At 42.5% G+C, this 11,867-nt stretch overlaps 1 protein-coding gene across 1 annotated transcript in view; it reads right to left on the bottom strand.

The window, feature by feature from the left end:
- The window catches only part of LOC115148677 (potassium voltage-gated channel subfamily H member 2-like), a 259,906-nt gene that overhangs the window by 60,914 nt on the left and 187,125 nt on the right, over positions 1–11,867 (bottom strand). The window lies entirely within an intron of this gene.

Here is an 11,867-nt window from a genome sequence, read left to right as displayed (position 1 = left end):
ATCTACCCTCGTCTCTCCCTCCTCCCTCCTCTCCCTCACCCTCCTCTCTCCCTTCACCCTCCTCTCTCCCTTCACCCTCCTCTCTCCCTTCACCCTCCTCTCCCTCCTCTCACCCTCCTCCCTCCTCTCACCCTCTCCCTCCTCTCACCCTCCTCTCCCTCCTCTCACCCTCCTCTCCCTCCTCTCTCCTCTCTCCCTTCACCCTCCTCACCTTCCTCTCCCTCCTCTCTCCCTTCACCCTCCTCACACTCTCTCCCCCCTCCTCCCTCCTCACCCTCCTCTCTCCCCATCCCCAACCTCCTGTCTCCCCCCTCCCCTCCCCCTTCATCCTCCAACATAATCCAGGTAGAATCAGGAATTCCCCAGGGCAGCTGTCTAGGCCCCTTACTTTTTTCAATCTTTACTAACGACATGCTTTGAGTAAAGCCAGAGTGTCTATGTATGTGGATGACTCAACACTATACACATCAATTACTACAGCGACTGAAATAACTGCAACACTTAACAAAGAGCTGCAGTTAGTTTCAGAATGGGTGGCAAGGAATAAGTTAGTCCTAAATATTTCAAATCTGAAAGCATTTTATTTGGGACAAATCATTTTCTAAACCCTAAACCTCAACTAAATCTTGTAATACATAATGTGGAAATTGAGCAAGTTGAGGTGACTAAACTGCCTGGAGTAACCCTAGATTGTAAACTGTCATGGTCAAAACATATTGATTCAACAGTAGCTAAGATGGGGAGAAGTCTGTCCATAATAAAGCACTGCTCTGCCTTCTTAACAACATTATCAACAAGGCAGGTCCTACAGGCTCTAGTTTTGTCGCACCTAGACTACTGTTCAATAGTGTTGTCAGGTGCCACAAAGAGGGACTTAGGAAAATTGCAATTGGCTCAGTACAGGGCAGCACGGTACACAGAGAGCTAACATTAATAATATGCATGTCAATCTCTCCTGGCTCAAAGTGGAGGAGAGATTGACTTCATTACTACTTGTATTTGTGAGAGGTAATGATATGTTGAATGAACCAATCTGTCTCTTTGAACTACTGGCACACAGCTCAGACACCCATGCATACCCCATAAGACATGCCACGAGAGGTCTCTTCACAGTCCCCAAGTCCAGAACAGACTATGGGAGGCACACAGTACTTCATAGAGCCATGACTACATGGAACGTTATTACACATCAGGTAACTGATGCAAGCAGTAGATTCAGATTTAAAAAACAGATCAAATCAAATCGAATCAAATCAAAGTTTATTTGTCACGTGCGCCAAATACAACAGGTGTAGACCTTACTTACAGGCTCTAACCAACAGTGCAAAAAAAGGTATTAGGTGAACAATAGGTAAGTGAAGAAATAAAAACAACAGTAAAAAGACAGTGAAAAATAACAGTAGCGAGGCTATATACAATTGCATACACACACATGATAACATACGCACTATACACACGGATTTTGTGTTGTAGATATGTGGTAGTAGAGTAGGGGCCTGAGGGCACACACTTAGAGTGTTGTAAAATCTGGAATGAATGTATTGTAATGTTTTGAAAATTGTATAACTGCTTTAATTTTGCCGGACATAATAAATACAAAGACAAAATATTAGATTGTCCTCATTCTGCTGTCACTAAACAGTGATGGATTATGGGAGTTTGAAAGCCCAGATACAGTAGTTAGACATTAGATCTTATGTTGACAGAACACCCATCTAGGGCAGAACAGAACCCTGGGAATGTAACAAGACAATGTTCCAAAGTGGAGAGCTGGTAGGAAAACAGGGAAAAAACAAATCTTGACTTAATTAACTTAGGGGTGTGTGTGTGTGTGTGTGTGTGTGTGTGTGTGTGTGTGTGTGTGTGTGTGTGTGTGTGTGTGTGTGTGTGTGTTTTGTGTGTGTGTGTGTGTGTGTGTGTGTGTGTGTGTTTTGTGTGTGTGTATGTGTGTTTTGTGTGTGTGTGTGTGTGTGTGTGTGTGTGTGTGTGTGTGTTGTACTGTAGCATCTGCCACCAGACAATTGGGTAGAAAAAGCTGTGCCGTGTTTTCCGAGATGTGCAGTGTTTTCTGCATAATTTAGCTGGAGATAAGACGAATGGGCCTGGTGACGGAGCTCCGCGTAGGGGCTGCTGTCTGAATCGTATACGCGCAGTCACACTACGACAGTCCTGCGCTAATGAGCCTTTGTGCAGCACGTGACAGGAAAACATTGGGCTGTTGAGTGCCGGGGCCCACAAAGTAGTCCGCCTCGCTAGGGCTGTTGATTGAACGTATTACCGCCACACCGGCAGTCGCGAGTCATGAAGGAAGTCAAATTCCATGTTACTGTTTAGTCACAGCAATTAGGCTTCTCCAAGCTCTGATGCTGCTGATGGTCATTAGTAGCCTCCAAACCTGCTGACTGCCTGGTACTCAGCACTCTATTGTCCCTCTAATCACTCTGACATCAATGTAAATATGATCTAAAATCTAATCGAACACTTCATGAGAGCCCATGAGAGCTCATGTTGCGCAACATTTCAATAGGTTTTTCAATTGCGGGAGAATGGAGTGATGGCCTCTAATAAAAAGAGGAGTATCCCATCAGCTTTCTATAGGCTAGGCCTACTATATTTATTTCTCAACTTTCCTAATATTAAGCACATTGCTTCTCTTTACAACAGGAGTATAGCCTACCTGGCTGGCATGAAAATCAACCATGGGCAAAAGTGTCCCCCATTTGCTATTTAAGGGCATAAATTACATGTATTTTTACCCGCTGTCACTGTTTCGATACAGGTGCATTTTAATGGTCCATTCTAATTTAAAACAAATGTCATATATATATATATATATATATATATATATATATATATATATATATATTATTTAGTATATTAAAAGACAAAATTAAATCAAGAATAGTCTGATGAGTGACAATATTAGCCTATCACTTGTGAGTGATGCCCAGCATAAAAACAACGCCTTTTTTTGCGAGTTTTTCTTATCATAGTCGCACACCTCATGTAGCCTAGCCCATAGGCCTATTGTTACGATCATCTGAAGAACTGGACCAAGGTGCAGTGTGGTAGGCGCACATTTTACTTTTAATAAAAATGACACCGGAAAAAACAACAAAATACAAAAATAAACGTAAAGCTATATGCAGTGCAAAAAGCAACTACACACAAACAAGATCCCACAATCACAGGTGGGAAAAAGGGCTGCCTAAGTATGATCCCCAATCGGAGACAACCATAAACAGCTGCCTCTGATTGGGAACCATACTAGGCCAACAAAGAAATAGAAACCTAGATATGCCCACCCAAGTCACACCCTGACCTAACAAAATAGAGAATAAAAAAGGCCCTAAGGTCAGGGCGTGACACCTATATGTTTTAATAAGGTTTGTATCATATCTAAAGTGGCCAAAGAACTTCTTAAAATGAAGCACATTAATCTGCTTTACAAGGGGTGTAGAGCCTAACTACATACATAAGCAGTGTGTGAGTTTCAAGTTTGGGGAAGATAATTTTCACCATAAAAATGCACATTTATAGTAAAAGCATTATGTGTATATAATTGCATTTGCGGTCACTTTTGATAATGGTGTTTTCCAGCTAATGGAACATTTGTGTTTATAGCCGACTACCATGTGGACATTGCTGCGCTTATAATGTGAAGAAATAGCCTAATAGTTAATCAACATTTTAAACTAAACTTTCTGATCTGTTGCGTCAGCCACGTTGCATAACAAAGGTTTTTGATGCTAGTGGTTGTATTCATTTGGGATCTATTGCGTCCCACAACTATCCTAGACTATGTTTGGAATATTTATTTCTCACACAGAATAGAATAGGTCAACTTTAGTACTACGGGGTATAGTAGATTGACATAGGCTAGTGCTTTTGCTGTCCGTTAGGCCTACTCATCTTGTTGGCTTACGAAAAGTAAATGTGGACAGTTCTTCCAATATCTTCAATATGCACCTCGGAATTGGATCACACGCAAATTCGTCCCCAATGTGTCTATCACCACTTGTAGCTCGTGAAAAGACCCGTGTGCAGCACACTCAGGGAGAAGGCACAATGCAGCACTCCAGGCCGCAAAAGGCATGTTTTTTTTAGGTTGCATTATTAGAATAGCCGAATCTACGCACTCCCTCAAATCATTTGGAGAAAAGATTCATATTTTATTCAGCTTTGTTCAATTGTATTCTTCATACTATAAAATAATATAAAATAATGCCATGGAATTATAAGCAAATCTTGTCTGCTCAATGAACTAGTGTAGCCAACAGCCATATGGCATAGCCACATTAGGACCTAACATAAGGACAACTCAGAGTATGCTATTCTGTTCTTCTGAGATAGACTACATTTTCTTCACATCATGCTTCTTTAGACCTGACTAAAATAAATAATGGATTTATTGTGAAGGTGTAGACTATATTACATGGATTTATTAGACTTTTTAAAATGGCTTGTAGGCTACGTGTGGAAGCCAGGATATGCTAAATGTGTTTATGTTAACTAATGGTCAATTACCGTGACACCGACATTTGCTTGACAATCCCTGGCTGACCAAATTTTGTGACCGCCACAGCGCTACGCCTCGCCACTACCACCTCGAGAAACGGAAAGCAGTAATGTAGCCTAGCAGTCAGCGCAATGGGCCAGTAACCTAAAGGTCACCATCTTGAATCCACAAACTGACAAGGTGAGAAAATGTGTTGATGTGTGCTTGAGCAAGGCACTTAACTGGAAACTGGAAAATCATTTTAACCTCACATTTACTACCATGTCACCTGTGCAACTACAGGCGACTAAACTCTAGATCACCTTTATTCCACACACAGAGATGCCGTCATCCTCCCTTTCGCAAATCATATCATAACTCCACTCTTCTGCTTCTTGCTTACAAGCCTTCTGCTTCTCCACTCTTCTGCTTCCTGCTTACGACCACTGACGAGCCATCAAACAGGCAAAGCGTCAATACAGGACTAAGATCGAATCCTACTATGCCGGCTCTGGCGGATGAGGCATGGCTTGCACACCATCATTGATTGCAAACGGAAACCCAGCGGTGAGCTGCCCAACGATGCAAGCCTACCAAATGAGCTAAATGCTTTCTATCCCCGCTTCAAGGCAAGCAACACTGAACCATGCATGAGCGCATCAGCTGTTCCAGACAACTGTGTGATCTTGCTCTCCACAGCAGATGAAGATCTGCAAGGATGCGGGGCGAGATGAAATAACAGAACACGTATTCAAAGCATCATCTTCACTGACATTTTCAACCTATCCCTGATCCGGTTTGTAATACCAACATGTCTCAAACAGACCACCATAGTCCCCGTGCCCAAGAACGCCAAGGTAACCTATCTAAATGACTATCACTCCATAACATTCACATCTATAGCCATGAAATGCTTTGAAAGGCTGGTTATGGCTCACACTGACCATCAACATGGGGGCCACTCAGGAGTGTTTGCTTAGTCCCCTCCTCTTCACCCAAAATCAGGGTATGCACCTATGTGTTGAATGCACATGTGCCCAGGGAGACCACAACCTTACCTTTGTCCAGGGCCAGCTCGGTCATTCTTGACCTCTTGGTAGGCTAGTTTAAACTAATTATTTATTGGTTCAGATGGGGCTGAAAATGTATATACAAAAAGGAAAGCTAGAAACAGGCATGCCCCAAACTCAACGTCAGCAAGTAAAAGGAGCTGACTACAGGAAACGGTGGGCCGAGACAAAACAGCTTTCAGTTTAACATCTTGGAATTTTAAGTTTCGTTTTCCATGAACTTTATTTAAAGGCCAAATAATTCATACCACATTCTAATCTGCCTGCAGCGTAGATGTTTGATGATACATGAGATCAGTCTAGATAGATTGACCTCTGCTTTGCCCAATAAATCTGTCAGTTAAAGGAAAAATAACTATTTAGCAAGACAAAGGAGCTGATTGTGGTCTACAGGAAACAGAGGGCCGAGCACAGCCCCATCCACATCATGGTCCACACACACCAACACAGTCGTGAAGAAGGCACAACGCCTCTTCCACCTCAGTAGGCTGAAAAGATTAGACATGGGCCCTCAGATCCTCAAAAAGTTATACAGCTGCACCACTGAGAGCATCTTGAATATACTGCATCACCGCCTGGTATGGGAACTTCTTGGCATCCAACCGCAAGGTGCTACTGAGGGTAGTGAGTACGGCCCAGAACATCCAGGAGCTCTATACCAGGTGGTTTCAGAGGAAGGCCCCAAAAAATGTCAAAGACTCCAGCCACCCAAGTCATAGACTGTTCTCTCTGCTACCGCACGGAAAGCAGTACCAGTGCATCAAGTCTGGAACAAACAGGACCCTGAACAGCTTCTACCTCCAAGCCCTGTGGCTCAGTTGGTAGAGCATGGTGTTTGCAACGCCAGGTGGGTTCGATTCCCACGGGGGGCCAGTACGGAGAAAAAAAAGAAAAACAAAATGTATGAAATGTATGCATTCACTACTGTAAGTCGCTCCGGATAAGAGCGTCTGCTAAAATGATCCCCCCAAAAAATAAGACTGCTAAACAAGACTGCTAAGTAGCTAATCAAATGGCTACCTGGACTACTTGCAATTACCCCATTTTGCACTGGCTCTCTAGCATTAACTCTATACACACACACTGGACTCACACACTGGACTCATACACTGGACTCACACACTGGACTCACACACTGGACTCACACACTGGGCTCACACACTGGGCTCACACACTGGGCTCACACACTGAACTCACACATACTTACACTGACACCCCAACACACACATGCACACTCAATAGATATGCGCATACATGGACACTTTACTTCTACCTATATGTACATAGCTACCTCAATTACCTGGTACCCCTGCACATCCACTCAGAACTGGTATTCCCTGTACATAGCTACCTCAATTACCTGGTACCCTGCACATCCACTCAGTAATGGTATTCCATGTACATAGCTACCTCAATTACCTGGTACCCTGCACATCCACTCAGAACTGGTATTCCCTGTACATAGCCAAGTTATTACCTCGTACCCCTGCACATCGACTCAGGACTGGTACTCCAGGTTGACTTGGCACGACGGAGACAGCTCAACTTTCTGAATCACCCACTAATTAGAAGCCATAGTCTCTGTTCTGTTGCCTCTGTTTTCTCTGCACAGCCAGGAACACATGCTGTACTGTACACACAACACATACAGAGCTCTTCCCTTAGATGAGCTTTCCTCAGATGCCTTGTCACCACGGGAGAAGTAGTCAAAGCAGAGGCACAGTGATAGCTGAAGTGATTCCACTCATAGTGCAGTAGCAATACAATCATAGTAGAGCGTTGTCCTCTGTAGTTCAGTTAGTAGAACATGGTCCTCTGTAGTTCAGTTAGTAGAACATGGTCCTCTGTAGTTCAGTTAGTAGAACGTGGTCCTCTGTAGTTCAGTTAGTAGAACGTGGTCCTCTGTAGTTCAGTTAGTAGAACGTGGTCCTCTGTAGTTCAGTTAGTAGAACGTGGTCCTCTGTAGTTCAGTTAGTAGAACGTGGTCCTCTGTAGTTCAGTTAATAGAACATGGTCCTCTGTAGTTCAGTTAGTAGAACATGGTCCTCTGTACTTCAGTTAGTAGAACATGGTCCTCTGTACTTCAGTTAGTAGAACATGGTCCTCTGTAGTTCAGTTAGTAGAACATGGCTCCAGGTCCTCTGTAGTTCAGTTAGTAGAACGTGGTCCTCTGTAGTTCAGTTAGTAGAACATGGTCCTCTGTAGTTCAGTTAGTAGAACATGGTCCTCTGTAGTTCAGTTAGTAGAACATGGTCCTCTGTAGTTCAGTTAGTAGAACGTGGTCCTCTGTAGTTCAGTTAGTAGAACGTGGTCCTCTGTAGTTCAGTTAGTAGAACATGGTCCTCTGTAGTTCAGTTAGTAGAACATGGTCCTCTGTAGTTCAGTTAGTAGAACGTGGTCCTCTGTAGTTCAGTTAGTAGAACGTGGTCCTCTGTAGTTCAGTTAGTAGAACGTGGTCCTCTGTAGTTCAGTTAGTAGAACGTGGTCCTCTGTAGTTCAGTTAGTAGAACGTGGTCCTCTGTAGTTCAGTTAGTAGAACATGGTCCTCTGTAGTTCAGTTAGTAGAACATGGCCCTCTGTAGTTCAGTTAGTAGAACGTGGTCCTCTGTAGTTCAATTAGTAGAACATGGTCCTCTGTAGTTCAGTTAGTAGAACGTGGTCCTCTGTAGTCAGTAGAACATGGTCCTCTGTAGTTCAATTAGTAGAACATGGTCATCTGTAGTTCAGTTAGTAGAACATGGTCCTCTGTAGTTCAGTTAGTAGAACATGGTCCTCTGTAGTTCAGTTAGTAGAACATGGTCCTCTGTAGTTCAGTTAGTAGAACATGGTCCTCTGTAGTTCAATTAGTAGAACGTGGTCCTCTGTTGTTCAGTTAGTAGAACGTGGTCCTCTGTAGTTCAGTTAGTAGAACGTGGTCCTCTGTACTTCAGTTAGTAGAACATGGTCCTCTGTAGTTCAGTTAGTAGAACGTGGTCCTCTGTACTTCAGTTAGTAGAACGTGGTCCTCTGTACTTCAGTTAGTAGAACATGGTCCTCTGTAGTTCAGTTAGTAGAACGTGGTCCTCTGTACTTCAGTTAGTAGAACGTGGTCCTCTGTAGTTCAGTTAGTAGAACGTGGTCCTCTGTAGTTCAGTTAGTAGAACGTGGTCCTCTGTAGTTCAGTAGAACATGGTCCTCTGTAGTTCAGTTAGTGGAACATGGTCATCTGTAGTTCAGTTAGTAGAACATGGTCCTCTGTAGTTCAGTTAGTAGAACATGGTCCTCTGTAGTTCAGTTAGTAGAACATGGTCCTCTGTAGTTCAGTTAGTAGAACGTGGTCCTCTGTAGTTCAGTTAGTAGAACGTGGTCCTCTGTAGTTCAGTTAGTAGAACGTGGTCCTCTGTAGTTCAGTTAGTAGAACGTGGTCCTCTGTAGTTCAGTTAATAGAACGTGGTCCTCTGTAGTTCAGTTAGTAGAACATGGTCCTCTGTAGTTCAGTTAGTAGAACATGGTCCTCTGTATTTCAGTTAGTAGAACATGGTCCTCTGTAGTTCAGTTAGTAGAACGTGGTCCCTTGTAGTTCAGTTAGTAGAACATGGTCCTCTGTAGTTCAGTTAGTAGAACGTGGTCCTCTGTAGTTCAGTTAATAGAGTATTGTTCTTGCAACACCAGGATCATGGCTTTAATCCCCACTGGGGCCACCAACACATAAAATGTTTGCTTGCATGACTGTAAGTTGCTTTGGATCAAAGCATCTGGCATATAGTGTTTTATAGATGGCTGCATGCTCCATTCTTGTACTGTATCTATACAACAGTACCAGGTTGTTGCATTTATCAGGAGTGGACTGCGTTCACAAAGGCTTGCTTTAGTGTACTGTATCTTTCTGAGATGCAATAAGATTCTGTTGGTTTATGGCTCCAGTGATGGGGATTTCGAGGGTCTAAAATGAATGTGATTTTGGCGTCCTGGCTAAAATTATGGCCAGGACCTGTCATCCTTCTATTCAACTAATTGAAATGTATGAATGTTGTATTTTTCCACGACTCACTGACTCATTGTACAGTCCTGTGACCCAGTGTGTTTTTTTAATAAAAAGACATTTTTGAATGATTAGATGCATTAACCCCGCTCCCATGGAAAAAGTGAGGAGAATTAGTCCAACCAAGTATGCCTGTATTTGGACTCCAGTCCAGTATGTTGATCTAATATCAGGCATGTTTTCCTAACAGTCTCCATGTTTATGTAACAGTCGTTTGATGATGAGGAACATACTGATCAAAGAATTCAGTTTATCACCAAGCTGAGATAAGTGTGAAATGGCAAAAGTAGAGATTGTGGTTGAAAAAGGCTTTTTTTAGAAGCATCGCTCCATACAAGGAGAGGAACAACTGCTGAAAAACCAAAAAAACATGAACTTGAAAATGTTAGCTATGTTTTGATGGAAAATACTTATATCTGTGGACTTGTGGACTTTGGGTATAATGTCAATATAAGAATCGGTTGTTTTCATGATGGTAGATCTGGGTATAACAACAATATAAGAATCGGTTGTTTTCATGATGGTAGTTTGGTTCGTCTGCTGCTGTTTCAGGACTGCCTTGGAAAAGAGACAATGTGTCTCAACATGGTTAATTCTGCAGAGTAAATGGAAAACTAAAGATATGTCTTCGGGAGCATTAGAGCCTTTTCACGTGTGGTCTGGTTCTACAAGACATCTCCATCTAGACCTCAATGTCCAGTGTTCTAGTTGCCTATAGCAACCCAAAGTGTGACGTCTGGGTCAAGGATGCAAATTCACATGAATTTCCCCTAGAGAGATATGCAAATTCACATGAATTTCCCCATAGAGATATACAAATTCCCATTAATATCCCTCAGAAATACACAAATTCAAATTAATTTCCCCATAGAGATATACAAATTCCCATTAATTTCCCCATAGAGATATACAAATTCCCATTAATTTCCCCATAGAGATATACACATTCCCATTAATTTCCCCATAGAGATATACACATTCCCATTAATTTCCCCATAGAGATATACAAATTCCCATTAATTTCCCCATAGAGATATACACATTCCCATTAATTTCCCCATAGAGATATACAAATTCCCATTAATTTCCCCATAGAGATATACACATTCCCATTAATTTCCCCATAGAGATATACAAATTCCCATTAATTTCCCCATAGAGATATACACATTCCCATTAATTTCCCCATAGAGATATACACATTCCCATTAATTTCCCCATAGAGATATACAAATTCCCATTAATTTCCCCATAGAGATATACAAATTCCCATTAATTTCCCCATAGAGATATACAAATTCCCATTAATTTCCCCATAGAGATATACACATTCCCATTAATTTCCCCATAGAGATATACAAATTCCCATTAATTTCCCCCAGAGATATACACATTCCCATTAATTTCCCCATAGAGATATACAAATTCCCATTAATTTCCCCCAGAGATATACACATTCCCATACACTGTATTTGGGCTATTCCTTCAAGTTGATCTCCAGTCAACTCATTCCCAATATCTTAATGAGAGCTGATGTTCAAATATACAGCCATAATGGGTCTGTGGTATATCATTTATTATTTCAACTACGATCTCTCCCTCGCTTGCATTTCCCTCCACCCCACCCCACCTGCTCCGTATCCGCCCAGAGCGTCGCTGCTCTTTAGTTTTAATAAAGGTCGCCAGGCCCGAAAAATTCATCTTTAATCATGGAGATTATATTGGGTGCCCTACTTTTTCAATTACCCAGAAGCCTTGGCATCTATTTCCAGGTAACAGAGAGGATCAGCTGACACTATACAGTGTATTCAATGTTATTATAATACACTGTACCAGACCCCCCCCTTCCCTCCTTCCCTCCTCTCTCTCCCTCCCTCTCAATAAAGGAGCCTGACCAAACAATGACAGAGATTGTAGGAGATCTTCAAGGGACTTGCCATACCAAGAAACCATCTAAATCCACATGTATACAGTGCATTAGTATGGGGATGTTCATATGATGTAGCTGATTCAGCAAGAACGTCTACATCCTTAGGGATGATGACGGCGTGGATTCTGGTTAGCCTCGGTCACCCGATGACCTTGCTTCCTGTGGTTAAATCCCAGGGTTAAGGACTCCCTGGTGTGGCCGTTAAATAAACACAGCGCTCGGCCAGTAACCAATCACAATGGGGCAAGGAGGTCCTTTCTTGTCTGAGGGAGTGATTATGGCGGGGTAGAACAAGTCAGGGCCTTAGCTGGTTTTAGTGATCACAGAGTGTTACTGGCCCTCAGATCC

The sequence above is a fragment of the Salmo trutta genome, chromosome 2 (genome assembly GCF_901001165.1).
Source record: "Salmo trutta chromosome 2, fSalTru1.1, whole genome shotgun sequence".
Taxonomy (NCBI): Eukaryota; Metazoa; Chordata; class Actinopteri; order Salmoniformes; family Salmonidae; genus Salmo; species Salmo trutta.
The sequence above is the reverse complement of the archived record's forward strand: the minus strand, read 5'-3'. Positions and strand labels throughout refer to the sequence as shown.